General features: G+C 43.7%; 1 protein-coding gene and 1 non-coding gene across 4 annotated transcripts in view; one reads left to right on the forward strand and one right to left on the reverse strand.

Moving 5' to 3' along the window:
* TLN2 (talin 2) overlaps positions 1–26,000 on the reverse strand; it is a 488,673-nt gene that overhangs the window by 389,434 nt on the left and 73,239 nt on the right. For all 3 annotated transcript variants that reach the window (XM_029064739.2, XM_029064741.2, XM_029064740.2), the window contains one exon: positions 5,043–5,150. The gene's annotated coding sequence lies outside the window, so the exon portion shown is untranslated. The remainder of the gene's footprint in view (positions 1–5,042; positions 5,151–26,000) is intronic.
* LOC114812678 lies at positions 766–903 on the forward strand. The gene has a single exon (XR_003760329.1). It is a non-coding gene; the product is annotated as a small nucleolar RNA SNORA7 (small nucleolar RNA).

The following is a 26,000-nucleotide window of genomic DNA, read 5'->3' on the forward strand; positions in this document are numbered from 1 at the left end:
GCAGTAAGCACTCAATAAATACAACTGAATGAATAAGTATACAATAATAATAATGACACTTTTGGTGTCTGTTGGGTGCTTACTACATGCCAACCACTGTCTTAAGCACTTGGGTGGATACAAAACAATCAAGTTGGTCTGAGCCCCTGACCCACATGGGGTTCACAGTCCAAGTAGGAGGGAGAAGAGTTTTTGAACCCCCAATTTACAAGTGACAGAAATGACTTGCACAAGGTCACAACAACAGGTACAGCGGTGGATGGCCGGGGGGAGAGAATACAAGCACATCAGGTTGGACACACTCCCTGTCCCGTATAGGGCTCACAGTCTTAATCCCCATTTTACAAATGAAGGAACTGTGGCCCAAGGAAGTAAAGTGACTTACCCAAGGTCACATAGCAGACAAGTATTGGTGTGGATTCAAACCGAAGTCCTTGTATTGTATGGAAACCAATACAAACACTTGTCAAAAAGGATAAGAAAATTTAGTGCAATTGCTTCTCCTACATTATTTACCATTTTCCATTGTATCTGGAGTATTTCAGGGATGCAGTGTGGCCTAGTGGATAGAGCATGGGTCTGGGAGTCAGAAAGTCATGGGTTCGATTCCCAGCTCTGCCGCCTGACTGCTGTGTGGCCTTGGGCAAGTCACTTGACTTCCTGTGCCTCAGTTCCCTCATCTGTAAAATGGGGATTAAGACTGTGAGCCCTACGCGGGAAAGGGATTGTGTCCAACCCAATTTGCTTGTATCTACCCCACTGCTTTCCCTCTCAGGATGGCACCTGGAGAGTTTCCAGCACTTTATCAGTCTCAGCTACGGGAGGGAGAGTCAAGCAGAGGCTTACTCATTCCACTCATAGCTTGGGCAGTAGCTAGCGAGTGGAAGGCAAACTGCTACAAGTCAAAACTCACCTGTGCTGGGCAGCAGCGACACTGGAGAGAGTCAAGCACTGGAGACTCAAATTTACTCTGAAGAAGGAGGCAATGCTAAACCACTTCTGTATTTTTACCAAGAAAACACTGTGGATACACTGCCGGAACGATGGCGGATGGAGAGGGGGGCGTTTTGGGAGACACGTATCCATGGAGTTGCTAAGGGTCAGAGACTACTCAAAATCATAAGACAAGACCCCAGTTCTCAGTACGGTGTCTGGCACATAATAAGCGCTTAACAAATACCTTAATTATTATTAGGTAAAAGGATTTCTGTTCCAAACCTCTCACTAAATTTCTATGTCATGCAACTAGTAGACACAGATGAGCTCAAGGTCACAACAGGCTCTGACCAGACGTGGGGAATAGAAAATCACACACTTGTTTCTAGTCAAAGTCTAGCAACGTCTGCATTCAACCACAAGATCTCAACCTCTTTTCAATAGCTTTCCTCTTACTTAGCAACTAGTCTGTTCACCTACAATATGGCCTTGCACTGCATGTTTCGGATAGAACGCTGTTGGGGAGTTACAAAACACACCTCCCTCGAAGGGCTTCTATCTGGAAACAATGCAGTGTCAGAAGAAAGTGAGGGGCACACACATATGGCATTAGCCAAAATGCACATCCTATAACAAGTTATTAAGAATAATAATAATAATGGTACTTTTAAGTGCTTACTATGTGCCAGGCACTGTACTAAGCACTGGGGGTGGGTACAAGAAAATCAGGCTGGACACAGTCCCTATCCTATATGGGGCTCCCAGTCTCCATCCACATTTTACAGATGAGGTAACAGACACAGAGAAGTGAAGTGACTTGTCCAAGGTCACACAGCAGACAAGTGGCAGATCATGGATTAGAACCCAAGACCGTGCTCTATCCACTAAGCCACGCCGCTTCTCTAAAGCTGGCCATGTGGGGCTCACAACAGATACAACCCTTATGTTACAGGAGACTTGACTATGTACTACCCTTGATGCTCTTCTCTGCATCTTACTCACTTCTTTACTCTTTAGTTTTGAGGGACTGCAAACTTTGACTGTCGCACCCTGAAAATACACAAGCACACCAAAAATGAGGCACAGAAATATCTCCACTATGAGGGATAGAAAGATCTTTATAGAAAACTCACGGCTCTTACTGTCTCAAAATGAAAGCACAAAGCATATTTTAAAACAGCCTTGGAGTTGGCACTGGATAATTCATCACTACAGAGGGAATTAAGTATGACGTTGGTAATCTCAGGTTTAGGCTGTGTGAGCCCTTTGTGGGATGGGAATTGTGTCAGATCTGCTTCTATTCAATCTACCCCAGCACTTTTTACAGTGTTTGACACACAGTAAATGCTTAGTACCACAATTATTTTGTCTTTCAGACCTGTTAGCCAATCAATAGCCTGAAATATGTACCAGCTAATTAGCACAGAATCAATTTGGAACAAAGAGAAGAGCACAAAATACCAGGAAGCAAACAATATGGGTTTGTGAAAAGTAAATTGTGGCAAATAACTCAGATCTTCTCTCGAGTGACAGGACATGTAGCTAAGTGAAGACCAAAGATGGAAACTATGAAGATTTTAGTTATAGTTTTGATTCTGTCCTACATGACATCCTCAAGTTAAGAACATTCAGTCTCAGTCAAGTCACTGTTGTCAGGTGAACCACAGTTCAAAGATTACACACAGGGATCACAGAAGGTCCAGTATGAACAGAGAGGAGACAGAAAATAGAGTAGTGTGCCACCACTACAAAACAAATAAATGCATAAAAAACGTCAGTCAAAATCTTTTGGATATTCTGGACAAAACTACTGAAAGCATGTTAATTAAACTTACAAATCACACTAAATTGGATGGTGCGCTTATAGTTTAGGAGATAGATATGCAATTCAAAGAATCACCATTTAAAAAAAAGATCTGCCATTAATGATAGAAATAGAGCCATGTAAAAAGGGCAAAGATCAAACACCGCAAATACAGGATGTGGCAAGGTTACCTAGACATGAAGTAGAACAGAGATGACAGTGAAAGTCATAGACAACTACCAGCTGAATGGGTCAGCACTTATGAGAACATTATCTGAAATGCCAACATGATTTTGGAAAGCATTAATGGGACCATGACTGGGCACGAATTAGAAAGTAATTCTTTTCCTATATTCTACAATGGTCAGGATCAGACACTTCACAAGTACAAGTCTCTAAGCCCTCAGTACAGTGCTCAGCACACAGTAAGCGCTCAATAAATACAACTGAATGAAGAAAAGTCTCCAGTTTTGGTTACTGCACCTCGAAAACAATGTGAAGGAACTGGAGAAAATCCAGGGAAAACTGTCTATTCCCCACAAACACCACTGGATGGAAAATGGTTACTCAAGATGCTCTTATATTCACACTTTAACCTTTCTGCTCTTTTACAGATTAAATAATCTGGTTTAGAGAAGCGGCGTTGCCTAGAGGATAGTGCACAGGGCTGGGAATCAGTAGGACCTGGGCTCTAATCCTACCTCTGCCACTTGTCTGTTGTGTGACCTTGGCCAAGTCACTTCTCTTCCTCTGTGCCTGAGTTACCTTATTTGTAACAACAATAATAATGTTGGTATTTGTTAAGCGCTTACTATGTGCAGAGCACTGTTCTAAGCGCTGGGGGAGATACAGCGGAATCAGGTTGTCCCACGTGAGGCTCACAGTTAATCCCCATTTTACAGATGAGGTAACTGAGGCACAGAGAAGTGAAGTGACTTGCCCACAGTCACACAGCTGACAAGCGGCAGAGCCAAGAGTCGAACCCATGACCTCTGACTACAAAGCCCAGGCTCTTTCCACTGAGCCACGCTGTTTCTCTATTAATAATAATGGTACTTGTTAAGCACGTACTATGTGCCAAGTACTGTTCTAAACACTGGGGTAGATACATGGTAATCAAGTCAGACACAGTTCTTGTCCCATACTGGGCTCACAGTCTCAATCTCCATTTTACAGACGAAGTTAATGAAGCACAGAAGGTAAGTAACTTGCACAAGGTCACATAGCAGACATGTGGAGGAGCCAGGATTAGAACCCAAGACCTTCTGAAAGACTGTGATCCCCACGTGCAAAATGTACTGTGTCCAACCTGCTTAGGTTGAATCTATCCCAGTGCTTTGTAGAGTGCCAAGCACATAGTAAGTGCTTAACAAATGCCATCAAAAAAAATCATAACTGTAGAAGAAATGATTAAAGGGTGATTAATAATAGTCTTCAAACTAATAATTTCTTTTCATTTCTAAAGATGACAGGCATCCTCTGACTGCTTTGAACAGGCTCTTAATAAAGTCGTTAATCTTTCCTTTATGGGATATCCCTCTCTATATAAACCCAAGTTTAGACAGAGTCACTGAAGAACTTTTGTTCCCATCTCTCTAACCAGATGTGCACCCCATTCTCCATTTAAGAAGTTAATAATAATAACAGTAATAATAACTGTGGTATTTGTTCTACAAATATTTATGGTTCTACAAGACAGCAAGCTCTTCAATTACATGGAGTCAACACAGAGGAGTCATGACTAAGACACAAATGTGTCATGACTATGAAGCTCAGCTTCAGCTTACTTGCTTCTTCATGGGTAAATACTTCCATAAAATAGGTAGTAGCTAGCTCATTCATATATTTTTCTGTTTGAGGTTTTCAAGCACAAAACTGGTTCTCAGAGGCCACTTCCATTAGCACTTTTTCTCTCCAAACCAACATCTGACCATCGGGAAGGCAAAGGCAGAATACTACTGTTGCTAGTCAACCACAGGAATGTTCTTTTTACATATAATAAAAATATATACAGAAAGTATAAAAGATAGGCCTTCCTGTCATATCCAGTTCCAGACTGTGCCCTTCTCAAACCAAGCTTTAATTCCATGCCACTTGTGTGTGGCTCAAAACCTAAGAGAAACAATGAAAAAGTGCTCCATAATATTAAGCATCAGAAAATGCACAGACAGCTCTCCTATACACAAATCTCACTTGTGCTAAGGACTAACACACAACTGGAGAGAGCACCTAGTGTTACAAGACTTTAATAACCGAGTCAATCCTATTCCGTACATTTGAAAAATGCCAGGCAGCTACTTACGGTTTTTCAGCAAGACAATCCAGGCGTTTAGGGAAGAGCAACAAACCAGCCCAGTTGTCCAAGAATTAGCAAAAAAAAAAAAATCCAGGAGTTATCTGGCTGTGGAACCTAATGCAAAACAAAGAAATGAACTGTTTCAGTGCATACGATCTAGTTATTAAGGGGAAAGAGAGGTGAGTTTCTCAAATGCTCATCTTTAAGTGTTTAGCAAATCGAAATCTGTGGAAATGGAAGGAAAAATTCTGGATACTCTAAAGCTTCAAGGTTCATCTATTCAAAATAATAAGGGCTAGTAACAACATTGACAACTTCCCCCGCAAAGAGACCCTATACCATCATCATCATAATCCCACATTTGAATTCAGGAGATCATATCCTAAACATTAATAAAAATGCCAAGAAAGCCATTTTTCCCCCCAAACTGCCTAATGCATTTGCATCTAAACTTTTCATTAATATGCCATTGTTTTCTTAACAAACTCTACCCTGAATAACATTACTCTTTCCTGAGGAGAAATTAAAAAGCACATTCACTGTTCACAGCCAATTTCATCTCTTGAAAACTAATGTAATACAAAAATTACCTAACCAGATTAAAACTCCTGCTTTGCCTCAAGACAAAGTTAAATAAAACAGGACTTCCTATCGCTGTAAAGGAAAAAAGTAGAAGAAATTGGGAGAAATTTGAGGGATTCAAGATGTACTCACAAAAATCAAATAATTTTTTCCAGACATAGAGTTTATAATGGTCATGATGTCATTTGTTCTGGCAGTTCTTTACACTAATTCTCTAGGTTATTAGTTTCCTATTAATAACCTTTTTCCTTTTATAGAAATTACATATTTAAACCAGAACATGCTATTTTGCCTCCCCCATCTCCTATGGATAGGCCAAAAGTCTAAGACTAAATGGCCAACACGACATATTCTACTTCATGCAATTTGGACTCAATAGCATTTTGAAGTAAGGTCTGATTATTTATCTCCATTAGGAATTCTGGGTGAAATTACCTACTCTCCACGCACACACACCAAAAAAACAAAAAAAAAAACCACAAAAACACCTCAAAGACAAGTTTCAAAAATCAAAGTATAGTCAAGTTGGAACAGCAAGCTAAAAAATGAAATAAAAGTTTTACTCTCCTTCCCATGAGTCAGCTTTAGTACTGCCATGTACATAATGTCTTTTCTGCACATAATTTATACATTGCCTCTCATCCATGCACCAAATGAGCACTCATGGGCTGCCCCAGGGTTTCACTGTTTACAGTGCCAAAGTTATTCATTTTTTACACAACACGTCATTTAGGCACCGAAGAGCTCAGCCATTTATTTGGAAACTACATTATAAGCTCCTTGAGGGCAGGAATCATGTCCACCAACTCTATGGTATCACAGAACCCCAAACTTGTCTGTAAGTTCCTTGAGGGTAGCAATCATGATTACCAACTCTAGGGACTGTGTCTACCAACTCTGTTATACTGTTATACTGTACTCTCCCAAATGCTTAGTACAATGCTCTGCACAGAGTAAGCATTCAATAAATGCAGTTAATTATTGTATCATATTTCCCCAAGCATTTACTCTGAAAATAGACTATAAGTTCCTTGAGATCAAGGATCATGTCTATTATATTTTACTCTACAAAGCACTTACTCCGAAACTAAACTATAAGCTCCTTACAGGAGGAATCATGTCCGCCACCTCCGTTATACTGTACTCTCCCACAGTGCTCTATTTATTTATTTAGAGCAACAGTAAACCACTTCTGTACTTTTACCAAGAAAACTCTATGGATACACTATCAGAACAACTGCAGATGGACCTGGGCGTTCTGAGATACCCGTGGCATTAGAGAAGCACCATGGCTCAGTGGAAAGAGCCTGGGCTTCGGAGTCGGAGATCATGGGTTTGACTCCCGGCTCTGCCACTTGTCAGCTGTGTGACTGTGGGCAAGTCACTTCACTTCTCTGTGCCTCAGTTACCTCACCTCTGTGCCTCAGTTACCTCATCTGTAAAATGGGGATTAACTGTGAGCCTCACGTGGGACAACCTGATTACCCTGTATCTCCCCCAGCGCTTAGAACAGTGCTCTGCACATAGTAAGCGCTTAACAAATACCAACATTATTATTAACACTATTATTATTAGAGAAGCAGCTTGGCTCTGTGGAAAGAGCCCGGGCTTGGGAGTGAGAGGTGGTGGGTTCTAATCCCGGCTCTGACGCTTGCCAGCTGTGTGACTTGGGGCAAGTCACTTAACTTCTCTGTGCCTCAGTTACCTCATCTGTAAAATGGGGATTAAAACTGTGAGCCCCACGTGGTACAACCTGATCACCTTGTATCCCTCAGCGCTTAGAACAGTGCTTTGCACATAGTAAGCGCTTAAAAAATACCACCCTTTTTTTTTTTTTTTTACTATGGGTCAGACATGACTCTACAGCATAGACAACAACATCTGTCTCCCCCTCTAGACTGTAAGCTCGTCATACGCAGGGAAAGTGCCTGTTTATTGTTATATCGTACTCTCCCAGGCACTTAGCACAGCGCTTTGCAGAGTAAGCCCTCAATAAATACAAATGAATGAAAAAATGAATGAGTGCTCGTCACATGGTAAGAGCTCAATAAATACTATTGACTGGTTGATCGATCAACTACATCAGCTCTTTTTTCCTTTTCATTTTACCATTCTAATTTATCTGGAATAGGGAAATAGTTTTTCAAGTAAATATACTACAGACAACTGCTACCCTCCAAAACAGTCAAAGATTCTGTGCCAGGGCATCAAAACCCTTTGCCAAGATGAGGCAGTACAATACGTCATTTACTGTTCCACTATTCTTCTTGAAAATACATTCATCACCTCTCACAGCACTAAATGATGTTGCAAGTTTCAACCTGTGGGGTTTAGATACCACCAGACCAGATGAGTGCCAAGAAAGCAATTTTGCCTCCATTTTACCTTTTAAAAAAGTTCTAAGCAGCTATCAAAATTTTCTGCAAAATACATCAATCCCCTATTAAAAATTGAACGATTTCTATTATTGCCCCTGCCCTTTAAAAACTCTTTTAGGCAAGTCACTCACTTCTCTATGTCTGCTACCTCATCTGTAAAATGGGGATTGAGACTGTGAGCCCCACGTGGGACAGGGACTCTGTCCAACCCAATGTGTTGTTATCAACCTCGGCGTTTAGTACAATGCCTGGCATGTAGTAAGCGATTAACAAATACCATCATTATTATTATTATCATTACAGTGTCTGGCACATAGTAAGCACTTAAATGCCACAAATAACAAACATTTCCTCCCATCATATTAAATACTTGCTCAGTACATCCTGGAGTTTTGGGAGACACGGGGAATCGTAGTAAATAAGGAATGAACAATAACCTTCCTTTGAACATGCCTCACCTCCTGTTTGCCTGAAGCACCTGGGCTTAAGGCTCAGCCTCCAAACAATCCTCAGTCCTATTCACTGACTTAGATGATGTAAAGGAGAAGCCACTAACTGGTTTTTTAATTTACCTATGGTGTGTATTAAGCACTTAGTATGGCCCCAAGAAAAGGGCCACATTTATTAAATTGTAGTTGGGTGTAATAAATGACTTAACTTCTCTGTTCCTCAGTTTTGTCACCAATAAAATGGGGTTTAAATACCTGTTCTCGTTCCCTCAGACTGAGCCCCATGTGGGATAGTCACTGTGTCAGACCTTTTATTGTATCTACCCAGTGCTTATGACAGTGCTTGGCACATGCATGCGCTTAACAAATGCCATATTATGATGACTGCTAAATCCTCCAGGAGATGCCAGTTCTGATACTTTTAAGCAGCAACTGGCCAGAAGTTGGCTCCAGGATAAGAAGAGGTCCCAGAATAGCTATTCCAGGCTGGTGGCCTCTGGTCAACTATTCATTCACTCATTCAATAGTATTTATTGAGCGCTTACTATGTGCAAAGCACTGTAGTAAGCATTTGGAAGGTACAATTTGGCAACAGATAGAGACAATCCCTGCCCATTCACGGGCTTACAGTCTAATCAGGGGAGACAGATGGACAAAAACAAGACAACTTAATAGCAACAAATAGAATCAAGTCACCGTGGTTGCTGGTTTCCTTCCCACTCACCATCTCAATCTTTGCCACTTCCCTGCCCCCACCATTAGCTCCTTATGGACAGAGAACATGTCTACCAACTCAATTATATTGTATTCTCCCAAGCATTTAGTACATGGCTCTGCACACAGTAAGGGCTCGATAAATATAACTGATTGATACAACTCACTGGCCCCCAGAACAGCAGCCACTGTATTACAGCTGGAAGGGGGGTGGGGGAGAGTGGTTGGGGGCATTTGAGGTTTTCACACCTTCAAAGCAAAACTAACCAAAAAAACCCCAAACTTTTCAACGCTTCTATATACAACACTCAAATTGGACCCAAGCCCTGCCCCACACAGGGCTCATAAACTAAGAAGGAAGGAGGGGTGAGGGGCAGGGATCTTAACACCATTTTACAGGTGAAAAAACAGAGGATCAGAGAAGTTAAAGTCACAAAGCAGATCAGGTAAAAAGCTGGTAACAGAGCCCAGGCCTCCTGAATCCCGCTCCCAAGATTTTTTTTTAATATTTGCTAAGTGCTATGCTCCAGGCACTGTACACTATGTCTGGGATAGATACAAGATAGGTTGGATCAGCCAGTGTCCCTCACGGGGCTCACGGTCCTAATCTCCATTTTACAGATGAGGTAACTGAGGCACAGAGAAGTTAAATGACTTGCCCAAGGTCACACAGCAGACACATGTGACGGAGCTGGGATTAGAACCTAGGTCCTTCTGATTTCCAGGCCCATGCTCTATCCACTAGACCACACTTGATCCCCGATCTCCAGGAGCTTACAATTCTGTACTGCTTCTAGTCACTCTGCCACTGACTGCAGCAATACTAGGATGGGGGCAGGTGTGACAGGCACAGGGGGAACACTGCAAAAAACGGTGGGTTTGATTTAATCTGTTGGTCAGACTGGCCTGGGTACCACATTCCAGAACTCTGAACAATCTTTTCATGGAATCTCATCTTTCTCCTATTTGTAAATGACTATGTCCATCTCCCTCTGACATGATCTCTCTCTCCTAACTCTATTGTACTTTCTCAAGCACTTAATTCAGTGGTCTTAACACAGTACTACTCTATAAATACTACTGATTGTGGGAAGCTGCGTTTTATCTGATCATCTGCATCTTCCCCAGCACTTAGCACAGTACTCCGCATACCGTAAATGTTGCATAAACACAGTTACTAACTATAAGAGGAGAATGATTGCACAGCGGAGATCTGGGGAGGAACAGCTGATGGAATCTTTGTTGATCAGGTTCTACATGAATGCCAGCGTCCCAGGGTGGAGGCCTGCTGGGTTTCCTCAGGAAGGTTAGGAGGAGTGAGCTGGCTGCAGCCCAGGCAGGGTCTGTCCGGAGTGAAAAGGCTAACTGACTCTGCCAAGGCTGACGAAACCTCTGCTTCCAGGGAAAACTGGGGAGCCCTCCTGGTAGTAACTCAGGGTTTGCAAGGCCTAATCAATCAATCAGATTTATTGAGTGCTCACTAGGTGCTATATTAAGCACTTGGGAGAGTATAATACAAGAGAGTTGGTAGACAGGTTCCCCTGGCCACAACAAGCTTACAATTTGAAGAACTCTGGAGTCTTCTGCTTTAAGCCTAGGTGACCCCAAGGACAGTCCTTGTCCACTGACAATTCTGCACATTTGGCAGCAGAGAGGGAGTGGTAGGCACAACTTCTTCCCCAAAGTCTAAAACAATCAATCAATGGCATTTATTCATTCATCTAATTATATTTATTGAGTGCTTACTATGTGCACAGCACTGTACTAACCACTTGGAAAGTATGATTTAGCAACAAAGAGAGATAATCCTTGCCCACAATGGGCTCAGAGTATAAAGGAAACAAAATCAGCAAACACATTCCCTGCCCATAATGAGCTTCCAGTCTAAGGGACTCAGGGTTGTCCTACTCCGATCTTCATAACATTGACCTGATCTCCGTTTCAATTCCACTTCCATCTATCTGAGCATGATAAGAGGTGGCAGGCATCAGCCAGTTTCCCCTAATTAATTTGAGGCAGACTTTTAACGCATGACATGGCTGAAATTTTCCCAGTTAAAATGCTGCCATATGCTTTTGCATCCATCTTCTCCACCTGCACTCAGAACGCGGAGTTTATTGGCCTTATTGACATGAGTGCCTTCCCTGGACCAGACACCAGATTCCTTCCTGAACCAGTCCTGCTGCTGGAGTCACAGACATTAGATAATTCCGTGAGGACTGATGTGTATCAGATACATTTCCTCAATCTCTGAGCACCACACAGCAGCGCTAGATTGTAAGCTCCTTGATGGCCAGGTCTGTGTCTACCAAATCAATTGTGTGTGTGCCTTGTACAAAGTAAGCACTAAACAAATACCACTAACTGGAGGAGACTTGAGGGCAGGAATCATGTCTACTAACTACTGTACTCTCGCAAATGCTTAGTACAGTACACTAAGGAGAATAAACACTCAATCATCAACCATCAATTGTATTCTCTGAGCACTCACTATTTGCAGAGCATTGTACTGTTTGGGAGAGTACAACAAAACTCAGTTAGCAGACCTATTTTGTGCCCACAGTGAGCTTACAGTCTAGTGGGAAAGAACTGTCATCTCCAAATTCTGCCGTGACTCAGATTCAAACTGAGTGTTGCTGTGACCACAATGCAGAGTACTAACTACTGTACCATCATGGTGTGTCACGGATAAGCTTAATGAATACTACTGTTTGATCTAGAAATAGGCTTAAAATGTGTGGCCTCACAAGACCTCCTCCTCCAGGAGGCCTTCTGCAGTTAACTTCCATGCCCCGAGTTGCAGCAATCCATAGCAACCTTTCACCCTTACATATCTGAACTATAATCAGCACTTTATGCTTGTAATTATCCCACTGTTTGTTCCATCATTTATTCTATTTTATCCTGACATATCTACTACCTACTTTATTGGATTCTTCCCCTTCCTCCTGCTTACACTATGCATTTTTACTGGTATTTGTTAAATGCTTACTATGTGCTAGGCACTGAACTAAAAGCTGGGGGAGATACAAGATAGGTTGGACACAGCCCCTGTTCCACAGAAAGGCTCACAGTCTTAATCTCCATTTTACAAATGAGGTAACTGAGGCACAGAGAAGTTCAGTGACTTGCCCAAGATCACAGAGCAGACAGGTGGCAGAGCCAGGATTAGGTCCCTGGTCCTTCCCATATATACTGCAGAGCTTTGCCTTCAGCAAGTACTTGATAAATACCTTGTTTTATTGACTGTCTCCCCCTTCTAGACTGTGAGTCCGTTGTTGGGAACAGATTGTCTCTATCTGTTGCCGAATTGTACTTTCCAAGCACTTAGTACAGTGCTCTGCACACAGTAAGTGCTCAATAAATATGACTAAAAGAATGAATGAACCTCTGATTTTCTGAATAAGGATTACTGTGACAGACAAGTGGCAGAGCCAGGATGAGGACCTTGGTCCTTCCTGAGTATGTACCTCAGAGCTTCACTCTCAGCAAGCATTTGATAGATACCACTGATCATCTGAACAAGGACTATTCATTCATTCAATAGTATTTATTGAGCGCTTACTATGTGCAGAGCACTGTACTAAGCGCTTGGGATGAACAAGTCGGCAACAGATAGAGACAGTCCCTGCCGTTTGACGGGCTTACGGTCTAATCGGGGGAGACGGACAGACAAGAACAATGGCACTAAACAGCGTCAAGGGGAAGAACATCTCGTAAAAACAATGGCAACTAAATAGAATCAAGGCGATATACAATTCATTAACAAAATAAATAGGGTAACGAAAATATATACAGTTGAGCGGACGAGTACAGTGCTGTGGGGATGGGAAGGGAGAGGTGGAGGAGCAGAGGGAAAAGGGGAAAATGAGGCTTTAGCTGCGGAGAGGTAAAGGGGGGATGGCAGAGGGAGTAGAGGGGGAAGAGGAGCTCAGTCTGGGAACGCCTCTTGGAGGAGGTGATTTTTAAGTAAGGTTTTGAAGAGGGAAAGAGAATCAGTTTGGCGGAGGTGAGGAGGGAGGGCGTTCCAGGACCGCGGGAGGACGTGACCCAGGGGTCGACGGCGGGATAGGCGAGACCGAGGGACGGCGAGGAGGTGGGCGGCAGAGGAGCGGAGCGTGCGGGGTGGGCGGTAGAAAGAGAGAAGGGAGGAGAGGTAGGAAGGGGCAAGGTGATGGAGAGCCTTGAAGCCTAGAGTGAGGAGTTTTTGTTTGGAGCGGAGGTCGATAGGCAACCACTGGAGTTGTTTAAGAAGGGGAGTGACATGCCCAGATCGTTTCTGCAGGAAGATGAGCCGGGCAGCGGAGTGAAGAATAGACCGGAGCGGGGCGAGAGAGGAGGAAGGGAGGTCAGAGAGAAGGCTGACACAGTAGTCTAGCCGGGATATAACGAGAGCCCGTAATAGTACGGTAGCCGTTTGGGTGGAGAGGAAAGGGCGGATCTTGGCGATATTGTAGAGGTGAAACCGGCAGGTCTTGGTAACGGATAGGATGTGTGGGGTGAACGAGAGGGACGAGTCAAGGATGACACCGAGATTGCGGGCCTGCGGGACGGGAAGGATGGTCGTGCCATCCACGGTGATGGAGAAGTCTGGGAGCGGACCGGGCTTGGGAGGGAAGATGAGGAGCTCAGTCTTGCTCATGTTGAGTTTTAGGTGGCGGGCCGACATCCAGGTGGAGACGTCCCGGAGGCAGGAGGAGATGCGAGCCTGAAGGGAGGGGGAGAGGACAGGGGCGGAGATGTAGATCTGCGTGTCATCTGCGTAGAGATGGTAGTCAAAGCCGTGAGAGCGGATGAGTTCACCGAGGGAGTGAGTGTAAATGGAGAACAGAAGAGGGCCAAGAACTGACCCTTGAGGAACTCCAACAGTTAAAGGATGGGAGGGGGAGGAGGCTCCAGCGTAGGAGACCGAGAATCGACTATTGTGACTGACAACTCAACTAACTGCAAATTTCACTGACAGAATTCAGGAGAACTTTGTCCAGAGAAACTATGGTTAACTGACTTATTTAGCTGAGTTTCCCTAAGCAAAGAAGAAAGAGGTTAACAAAAAGTTCCCTGAATTATAGGCATGAGTAATTAGGCAGGAAGGAAAATAAACTTTTCATCTGCTAATTACGTCCGGTGGAAACGCAGCCACAACTTCTGGACGGGGTTGGCGTGTAGAGTGGGAATCTCCAGCAGAGGCCACAGGAAAGGCCAGTGGGAAAAGGTCCAACAAAGTAAGAAAATGGACAGAGGAATGGGGCATCTGAAGAGAGCTGGGATACCTCTCTGTTATGGAGAAGAATGGCTGGATCCACTACAAAGGCCACACCACACTGGTTGGCTCTGGGAGGACAAGCAGAGACACCCTGGCCAGTGACTCTCTGCACGACCATAACAAGATTACCCCATCGACAGTTGCCTGTTATCCCTGCGGAAGGAGCTGAGCCAGAGCTGCCAAAGTACAAGCAATCTTACTCTGGATTGGCTGGCTCCTGTCAAATGGCCAAGAGCATGCACGTACGCACACACACACACACACACACACATGAAGAAAAATTATGGGTCAAATGGATAGCATTTGATGCGTGTTGGAAGTTATCCTAAGCACAGGCAGGTGCAGGAGAAAGAACATGGGACGTTTCTGTGGCAAGCAGCCTGTGCACAAGAGGCATGAGGATGGCACAATTATCTCCCAGATTTGAGAATGCACATTTGGCCTGAAGACCCAACTCTTTGAGGGAGACAGTTCCCCAATTATTACTGGAATCAGCAGGCCGGATATTCCTTGATAACTGCACTAAACTCCACAACAGATCGGTGAAACATCCTCATCTGGGTTTTTACCACTATTAAATAAGCCTTGACAATTATACTTATTTAGCAGAGGGTTGAGCCCAAGAAATAACACTATATGACCCAATACATATTGAGGTGTTGATAAGGGCCATAAGAACACAACTCCAAGTCATCTAACTTCCTGTCCTTTCCTAACCCCTAGAGGATACCATGTTTGCCAAGTAACCAGAGATTTTTCTTTCCCTGGTTAATTCAGTAAAGAGGACTCACCTCTGGGGCTGCAATGTAGAAGGATAAAATGGCCCCTTTGTACTAACAACTGATGTAAATTTGGCCCTTGGATCTCAACACTTTTTGCCAGTAAAGAACTCCTTCCAATTTGCTAGTAATCTTTTCCACTACTTTCTCGGCTTCAATCTCCCTAGATAAAATCATACATTTGAATAGGAGAACACAATGGTATCTGATCCTGAAAAGAAAGTTTCCAACTGGTTAAGAATCAAGTGATTGAGAAGGCCAGGCCTAAGGGGGAAACAACCAGGACCTTAGAAGAGAAGACCTGCCTGCCCACTTCAGAGTATGGCATAAACACACATCACAAAGGACTTTTTTTTTTACATTATACTGGAACAAAATGACCTTAGCTTTTTCCTCTTCTATTCAAGAGTACAAAACTAACAACTGCCACTTGGAAGGAGAATTACACTCAGAGAAGAGAAGTCCCACATTGCTCATTTAGCTCAACACTGTCTCCACCAAGGAATGATTCCACTTTGAGAAAGAGATTCCAGAAGAATTTGATGTTTGACCCAGACTGCAACTGACCGCTGTTCTCAGCCAGAACTTCGAAGACCTGGCTGAAAGCCTTGGCAAAAAGTGGGATCCAAGCTCATCCATGGAGAACCAATTAATCACTAAATAAAACTTAAATTTCTTTTAAATCAAAGACTTTGGAAAACAGGGATTTTCTACCACTTGAGACACGAAATACAGCATGAGAGAGCTAACTTCAGTGACCGAACGCTGTACTTGGCAACCACCGGTAATTCCCCACATCCGGGGCAAGAAATCAGTCGAAACAACTTGAAGACGCTGGAATACCAGACAGAAAAATAGTTCCAAATGACATGAGGAATTTTTTTTTCATTTTTCTTCTGTTAGTTTGGACCTCGTAGGTCTTCTCTCAGCAACTGCTTCCTGGAGAGAGTTCACATGTTAGTTTTAGCTCACATCACGGATTGCCTGTTTTAGAGGGGAGCTAGACTTAACACAGATCTATTACCATGTTGAAAGCCCAATAAGTGTACCCTGAAGAAAGTATAAATCAGTGAACTGGATAGCTGTCTGTATGCTACTGGTAAAAAGTGAGACTACACCTCTGTTGCTACTGACCTAAACCCAGCCCAATTTTAAACAGATACCCCAAGGGCTACCTGAAGGAATCCTTCTATTTTTTTCCAATAGTACTAGTTAAGCACTTACTATGTGCCAGGCACTGTACTAAACTCTTGGTAGATACAAGCTAATCAGTGGACACAGTCCATGTGCCAAGGTGGAGGGGGTTACAGGATTAATTCCCATTTTACAGAATAAGTAAATTGAGGTACAGGGAAGTTATGTGACTTGCCCAAGGTCACAGAGCAGAAAAGTGTCAGAGCTGGGATTACAAACCAGGTTCTTCTGGCTCACACACCTGTTCTCCATCCACTAGGTCATGCTGCTTCCTTCCCAGGACCAGAAAAATTCCTTTAGAGCAATGTTTTTCTTGTCTCCCCCTCTGGACTGTAAACTTGCTATGGGCGGGGAACATGTCTGCTAATTTTGTTGTATTCTCCCAGTGCTTAGTACCATGCTCTGCACATAGTAAGCACCCAATAAATACCACTGATTGATTAAACACCAACTGCATTTTTGGCCACACTGCTCACTTAGTTTAACACCCATGTTGGGAATCACCACCCTTTGGTTTCCTGTCTCAGGCCAATCCCTGCCTAGATGTGGAGGTCAGTATTCATAGCGATCTCTGCATGGAAGAGAGACAAGCCAGGGACCCTGTCCTCAGTCTCTAATGCCAGCCTCTAGAATGATCCATTAAAATCCTACTCATTCAGAGACACCCTTTTCTCCTTCCCAAGCTGCTTGCGTTTTTTTTCATCTCTGTGTACCAGAAATTGAGTCCATGTGCCACAAACGGGCCTGATTCAGTAATCGTATTTACTGACATAACTCCCCTACTCTAATATTTGAAGAATTAAATCTTACTTTAGGTATCAATCAATTTACTTATGGTACTGGTATTTATTGTGTGCTTACTAGGTGCAGAGCACTGTACTAAGTACTGGGGAGAGTACAGTTTCCCCACCTATAAGGAGCAATAACTAAGCAGAGATGGGCGTGGAGGAGGAGCATAAAGGTGAAAACACAGTCCCGAGGGAAGGAGGTAGGGAGTTAATTCATTAAGACTGCCACAGGAGAAACATTAGAGTGACAACAATGAGAAGCAGTGTGTCCTAGTGGATACAGCACGAGGCTGGGAGTCAGAAGGAACTGGGTTCTAATCCCAGATCCACCACTCGTCTGCTGTGTGAGTTGGGTGAATCACTTAACAGAGCTCCTTATCTTCCCACCCAAACCCTGTCCTCCCCCTGACTTTCCCAGCACTTCGGACGGCACCACCATCCTTCCTTTCTCACAAGCCCGTAAACTTGGCATCATCCTTGCCTCCTCTCTCTCGTTCAAACCACATATTCAATACATCACTAAATCCTGTCGGTCCCACCTTCACAACGTTGCTAAAATCTGCCCTTCCCTCTCCATCCAAACTGCTACCATATTAATACAATCAACTCATCCTATCCCACCTGGATTACTGCTTCAGCCTTCTTCCTGACTTCCCAGTCTCCCCCATTCCAGCCCATACTACACCCTACTGCCCTGATCATTTTTCTACAAAAACGTTCAGGACGTGTCACCTCACTCTCTCCTCAAAAAACTCCAGTGTTTGCCCATCCATCTTGGCAGCAAACTAAAACTCTCACCATTGGCTTTAAAGCACTCCATCACCTTGCCCCCTCACCTCGGTTCTCTCCTTCGACAACCCAGCCTGCACAGTTTGCTCCTCTGTTAACCTTCTCACCCTGCCTCGATCACCTATTTCATTGCCAACTCCACTGTCAACATCCTGCCTCTGGCCTGAAACGCCCTCAAATTCATTCATTCATTCAATTGTATTCATTGAGCTCTTACTATGTGTAGAGCACTATACTATACTATTTATTGCCATTATTGCCATTGTTCTTGTCTGTCCATCTCCCCCGATTAGACTGTAAGCCTGTCAAACGGCAGGGACTGTCTCTATCTGTTGCCGACTTGTTCATCCCAAGTGCTTAGTACAGTGCTCTGCACATAGTAAGCGCTCAATAAATACTATTGAATGAATGAATATACTAAGCGCTTGAAAAATGCAATACAGCAATAAAGGCCAGAAGGCAGAAGTAGAATAGGAGAGGACAAAAATGACACTGACCGGCCATTGGCATGGCTCATTCCCACAGCTCACCAAACCGCTCACCCCACAGACATGCAACTTTAACACACTCTGGGGAGAAAACACCCCCACCACCACACCATGCACTCTTCGGCCCTGCATGGACCGAGAGCGAACCTGTGTCTTAATGATAATAATTATGGTATTTGTTAAGTGTTTACTATGTGCCAAGCACTGCTCCAAGCGCTGGGATAGATATAAGGCAATGAGGCTGTCCCACTTGGGGCTCACAGTCTCAATCCCCACCTACAGATGAGGCAAATGGGACAGACAATTACCCTGCCCCATTTCAATGCCTTATTGAAAGCAGATCTCCTCCAGGAGGCCGTCCCAAATTAAGTGCCCCCCACCCTTTTCTCTACTCCCACTCCCTTCTGCATCACCCTGACCTGTTCCCTCTGTTCTTCCCCTCCTAAAGCACTTTTGTAAATATCTGTAATTTATATGTATATATATATTTATATATTTTAATGTCTGTCCCCCCCTTCAGACTGTAAACTCATTGTGGGCAGGGAATGTGTCTTTTATTGGTGTACTGTACTCTCCCAAGTGCTTAGTACACTGTTTTACACACAGTAAGTGCTTAATAAATACAAATGAATGAACTTAACTTCTCCGAGCTTTACCTCAGTTACCTTATCTGTAAAATGGGACAGGGACTTTTCAACCTGATTAGCTTGTATCTAGCCCAGTGCTTAGTATAATCCCTGGCTCATAGTAGGCACTTAAATACAATTTTTGAAAAAAGAGTGCGGGAGAGGTAATTCACAGAGTGCCTACTGTATGCACATGCAGCCCTTGGGAGAGTGCACAAAAGGAAGACAGTCTCAATTGGCCTCTTTCTTCCTTCTCTCCTCTTCTCCTTTTTTTTCCTCCTCCCCTTATTCCTAGACTTAATTCTTATAAAACTCAATAATAGCCCCAATCCTGATTTAATGTTGGAAAAAAATGGGAAAACATTCATTCATTCTATTGTATTTATTGAGGACTTATTAAGCGCTTGGAAAGTACAATACAGCAATCTCCCCAGCTTCAAATCTTTATTAAAATCAAATGTCCTCCAAGAGACCTTCCCCACCTAAATCCACTTCTCTCAGCTCCCTCTCTCCTTCACCTGTGCCCTTATAGCTATACCCTTTAGGCACTAGATATTCACCTCTCCCACCCCCGCCATAATTTATTCTAGTTTGCCTACTCCTCTAGACTTTAAGATCCTCGTGAGTAAGAAACGGTTCCACTGTACATCCCCAAGTGCTTAGTTCATTCTTCTGTACACAGTAAGCCCTCAGTAGATACCACTGATTCATTGATATTTCCTGACAGGTTGTAAACTGGTGTTAAACTAGAGGTATTCAAGATAAACGGTTACAAGTCCTTGTATAAATTAAGAGACCTTACATAATTTATACAAATATTCAAGGTTTTACTAGAGAGAGGGTAGACTAAATACAGCCTCTGCAACCTCCCCAAAGACAACGTGTGAATTCACACCTGAGAGGCACCCAAATCTGGGGTAAATCCTGTTTGTGATTAAGAGTGGCAGCATCTTCCAGTTCCAAATCAATCAATCATATTTGTTGAGCATATCCTGTGTGCTGAGCATTGTACTAAGCATTAGACTGTAAGCTCATCTTGGGCAGGGAGTGTGTCTGTTACATTGTCGTGTTTTACTCTCGCAAGCGTTTGGTAAAGTGCCATGCACACAGTAAGTGTTCAATAAATGTGACTGCTTAGGAGAGGACAATACAGCAGAGTTGGTAGACCCGTTCCCTGCCAAGAGCAAGCTCACTTATGGTCTGGAGGGATCCATCTCGTAGAACAGCTAATGATGGACCTCGGAAAGGGTGCCCACATAAACTAGCTTCTTCTACACATATCACCAGAACAAAGCATTTAATTAACCAAGTGAATCCGCCGCACTTCTATTTCCTATTGCCTTAAATTCACGACTTCCTCTGGAAAACATATCTAGGGGAACTGAAACTCTTGGATGCTGAAATTCTGTGCACAGTAAAGCGCATATTGCAATTGAAAACCGGAGAGTCAGTATAATTCCTTTGGAGTAGTGTGTTTTCCTTAACACAAATTACATTTGGCCACACTGCTTACTTAGTTCGGGGATTATGTTTATAAAGTCCTCTGAGTAGCGGACTTCCTCTATATTTTTCAGGCTCGATTAGGGTGGCATTTGGTTTTGCCTTGGTTCAGTTGTTTATAAAGCAAGCACTATTATCTCTAATCCTATACAAACTAAGAGAAGCTAAACTATAGCTCTGATGCTTAGATATCTGAAATACAACCAGGACATAATATCTGACCCCAGCCTCCAAGGCTCTAGAAATCTTTCCCAATGCCCAAATGAAGCTCATCTGGTCAGGAGTCAGTTTCACAGACATACCAAAAAAGAAAAAGCACCACCCTCCCCAACTTCTCTGAAAACAATCTTAATTATTTTTTATTGTGACATCTCAAATTCAGACCTCGGGGTCATAGGAGGTTTGCCACAACTCCTGCTGTATCTGAAGCCATCTTTTTGTTCCCCTGATCCAAAGTTGCTTTTTCACTGCCGCAGAAGGAATTGTTTGATCCCAAACATCAGAAAGTTTCCTCGTAATGTTAACCTTTTTAGAAAGGAAAACAATAGCGAAATGACAAACTATCCAAATATATCCTTCAACTTTTTCCAATTGAGGTGAATTCCCACTTGATAAGAAACAGCCAAGCCAGGAAACTTTCCTAATTCTAGATCTCCACTCACTCTCCTGGGTTGTTTAAAGACTCAGTAAAGTGGAAAATGTTTGAGAATCTAAAGTGGTAGAAAAATGACAATCTACAAAAGGAGGTTCAGTGTTGCTTCACATCTATTTTCTACTATTTTCTATTTTCTTGGGCAAGAAGTCACTTAACGTCTCTGTGAATCAGTTTCTTCTTCTGGAAAATGGAGGTTTAATGCCTGTTCTACCTTCTCCTTAGACTGTGAGCCTCTTTTAGGACACAGACAGTGTCTATCCTGATTATTTTGTGTCTGTTTCAGTCCTTGGTATGGTGCTTGGCATGCAGCCAGTGCTTAACAAATACACTTAGCATTATATTATTATTATTATTATTAATAATAATAATAATAATAATGGTGGTGGTATTTGCTAAGTGCTTACTATGTGCCAAGCACTGTTCTAAGCTCTGGGGTAGATACAAGCTAATCAGGGTGTCCCACTTGGGGCTCACAGTCATAATCCCCATTTTACAGATGAGCTAATTGAGGCACAGAGAAGTTAAGTGACTTGCCTAAAAAGTCACACAGCTGATAAGTGGCAGAGCTGGGATTAAATACTCAGTGGCTGACCCAAATACCTGAACTTTGACTCACCTTTAGAGTCCTCTAAGTAAAAGCCAAGGGTGCATGAAATTCACCCCATGTGCAAAACTTACTTCCTACAGTGCTTCTTTGCTCCTCCACCTCAGGGAACTCGTGAAAATGTCCCTTGTGCCAAATGGCTCAAATTGATCAGTTTCCCTGCAACTCCAACTGACCCATATCCAACCTCAGACGTTCTCAAACTGTCTCACTGCACACGCCTAACCAGCTCATGCACCCCACACTTCTTACTCACACTAGAATTTGACTTCACACTGTTCTATATTTAGGCCCTTTTTACTTTTAGCTTTGTTGGTGTGCATTTCTCCCCAAGAACAGATTACAGGAGGAGAAATGATGAGGGGGTGGTAAGCTGACTCTCCGGTGAATCTTGTTCTCCCTCTGAATTTCTAAATTTTTCCACTGAGGCAGCAGATGGGGTCAGAAATCCCCTCCAAATCAGGATCATTTCCTTAATATGAAGAATAATCAGTTCCTTTGGAAAGCAGACAATGGAGTCACAATATGATCACAGACTCCCAAATCAGATATCAAGAAACATAAGTAACTGAAGATCAATTTTGCTGCTGTTAGCCATCTGCCACAAAGCCAACATATTAGCTCACCATCTTCAACATGTGTGGGTCCTGAACCCAAGCTGACAATCCCATCTCAGCCAGGCCCAACTGAATTTCAAGAAGGGCTCCTTGCAATTTGGACTGAGTATGTGCAGTGGTGACTTTGCTCAAGTTCTGAGGCCTCTCTGTCACTTCATTCATTCATTCGTATTCAAGTGCTTACTGTGTGAAGAGCACAATGTGGGGACTTCCTCTGGACCATGGAGCAGCAGTGTGACCTGGTGGGTATAGCACAGACCTGGGAGTCAGAAAGACCTGGGTTCTAATCCCAGCTCTGCCAGTTATCTGCTGTGTGACTTTAGGCAAGTCACTTAACTTCTCTGGGCCTCAGTTACCTCAGTTAGAGAAGCAGCGTGGCTCAGTGGAAAGAGCACGGGCTTTGGAGTCAGAGGTCATGGGTTCGAATCCCTGCTCTTCCACTTGTCAGCTGTGTGGCTGTGGGCAAGTCACTTAACTTCTCTGTGCCTCAGTTCCCTCATCTGTAAAATGGGGATTAAGACTGTGAGCCCCACGTGGAACAACCTGATCACCCTGTATCTCCCCCAGCACTTAGAACAGTGCTCTGCACATAGTAAGCACTTTACAAATACCAACATTATTATTATTATCTGTTAACTGAGGATTAAAACTGTGAATCCTATGTGGGACAGAGACTGTGTCCAATGTGATTTATCTGCTGTCTACTCCAGAGCTTAATGCTTTGGGGGGGCGGGGGAGACATGCTGCTCTCCTCTGGGACTCTGGGGCTGAGCTGAGAGGAACCTGAAACCCTCCTGCGCCCTTCATGTTCCTAATCCTTTTATTTGCTTTCCCTGAGTCCTGTCTTCCGCCTCACCCCTTCCCTCCTCAGTAGATTGTGAACCCTTTCGGACCAGGGACCCTGCCCGTCTCATCCATATATTTCTTTCCCAGTGCTTAGTACAGTGTTCTGTATACAGAGTAAATGTTTAATACATACTATTACTACTATCAATCATATTTGTTGGCCGCTTACTGTGAAAGGAGCAGTGTAGAGCTTGGAAGAACACGCTATAGCAGATTTGGTAGAGATGTTCCCTGCTCACAAGGAGCTTACGGTCTAGAGACAATTAGTGGCATTTATTGAGCACCTACTGCATAGAGCAAGATAATAATAATAATAATGTTGGTATTTGTTAAGCGCTTACTATGTGCAGAACACTGTTTTAAGCGCTGGGGTAGATACAGGGTAATCAGGTTGTCCCATGTGAGGCTCACAGTTAACCTCCATTTTACAGATGAGCTAATTGAGGCACAGAGAAGTTAAGTGACTTGCCCACAGTCACAGATAAGAAGTGTTTGGGGGAATACAACAAGAACCCTGCCTTCAAGGAGTTCATCATTACTGGAGATGATAAGCACTTAATTTACAGATAAGAGGAAGAAATAAGTTATATGGGGGGATGAGGGGGGATGGAGGGTGGGGGGGAGTATGAGTACTTTGCCTTGGAAGGAAGGATAGAGGTAGCAGTTGAAGGGGATTAAATCAGAGAGATTTGAGATTAATCTGGGAATGCCTGTTTTTGTCAGTTCTCGATGAACCACAGGTTAAGGAAAACCTGCAATATAGTACCAATGCCTTGACTATGCCACATGCATGCTCCCAACTGTTTCTTCCAACCCACTGCATCCCATTCAACCATGGCTTTCAATCTAAATAGTGAAGTGAAAACAGCATTCTAGGAAGAACTGGCTGTAGGCTAAACTTGAGTATTTGAATTGCGGAATGTAATTTTGGCATGTAACAGCTACAGAAGCCACATTTCTGAGATGACAGTAAAGGCACTAAGAATCTGGCTGAATAGTTCGCATTAAGACATGAACTGTTGAAAATTCTTGAAATCTCTAGCAATTTAAGAGGTATTGGTTACATGCACTGACACCAACAATGCCTCGATAAAAAGAAATCATTGGCTGATCCAATGATTTGGCCAATAATGGCCTACCATTAGACCAATAACTGGGGGGGGGGGGGGCGGGGTGTTCACTATCCTCTCAATTTTCCTCCTCAGTCTCCCATCTCTTATCCCAACTGAGACTCAACACCTTGGTTTCTCACTGATTTCCTACTACAACCAACTCTACACATTTCACTCCTCTAATGTCCACGTACTCAATCTCACTTATGTCACAGCTAACCCCTTGCTCACAACTTCCCTCTGACTTTGAACTCCCTTCCTCTCCATACACAACAGAATCTCAATCTCCCCACCTTCAAGGCCTTATTAAAATCACACCGTCTCCAAGAGCCCTTCCCTGATTAAGCCCTTTTTTCCCATTCTTCCTCTTTCTTCTGGGTTGCCTATGCAGTTGGATCTGTACCCTTTATGCTCCTGATAGTCTCCCCAACCACAGCCCCACAGCACTTATGAACATGTGTGTAATATATTTTCATTCATTCAACCATATTTTTTGAGCACTTACTGTGTGCAGAGCACTTTACTAAGCACTTGAAAAGTACAATTCAGCAATAGAGACAATCCTTGCCCACAAAAGACTTACAGTCTAGAAGGGTGAGACAGGCATCAAAACAAGTAAACAAGGATCAATATAAATAAAATTATAGATATATGCATATATACCTAAGGGCTATGGGGTGGGGGGAAGAGAAGAGAGAGCAAGTTAAGGTGACGAGGAAGGGAGGGCAAGATGAGGAAAAGGGGACTGTCTGGGAAGGCCTCTTGGAGGAGGTACACCTTCAGGAAGTAGGGCTTTGAAGAAGGGAAGAGTGTCTGGAGGATTTGAGGAGGGAGGGAGTTCCAGGCCAGAGGTAGGTTACGGGCCAGGAGTCGGCGGCGAAACAGACGAGATTGAGGCACAGAGAGAAGGTTAGCACCAGATGAGCAGAGTGTGTGGGCCAGGATGTAGAAGGAGAGAAGGGAGGTGAGGTAAGAAAGGGCAAGGTGATGGAGAACACTGAAGCCAGTAGTGAGGAATCTTTGTTTGATAGGAGTCTTTTCTGGAGATTTTTGAGGAGGGGGGTGACATGCTCTCTCTAAGGTCACCCATGACCTCCTTCTTGCCAAATCCAATGGCTCCTACTGCATTCTAATTCTCCTTGACCTCTCTGCTGCCTTTGACACTGTTGACCATCCCCTATTCCTCCATTCCTTATCTCACCTTGGCTTCACGGACTCTGTCCTCTCCTGGTTCTCCTCTTATCTCTCTGGCCGGTCATTCTCGGAGTCCTTCGCTGGCGCCTCCTCCCCCTCCCATCCTTTAACTGTTGGAGTTCCTCAAGGGTCAGTTCTTGGCCATCTTCTGTTCTCCATTTACACTCACTCCCTCGGTGAACTCATTCGCTCTCACGGCTTTGACTACCATCTCTACGCAGATGACACGCAGATCTACATCTCCACCCCTGTCCTCTCCCCCTCCCTTCAGGCTCGCATCTCCCCCTGCCTCCGGGACGTCTCCACCTGGATGTCGGCCCGCCGCCTAAAACTCAACATGAGCAAGACTGAGCTCCTCATCTTCCCTCCCAAACCCGGTCCTCTCC

The sequence above is a fragment of the Ornithorhynchus anatinus genome, chromosome 5 (genome assembly GCF_004115215.2).
Source record: "Ornithorhynchus anatinus isolate Pmale09 chromosome 5, mOrnAna1.pri.v4, whole genome shotgun sequence".
Lineage (NCBI taxonomy): Eukaryota > Metazoa > Chordata > Mammalia > Monotremata > Ornithorhynchidae > Ornithorhynchus > Ornithorhynchus anatinus.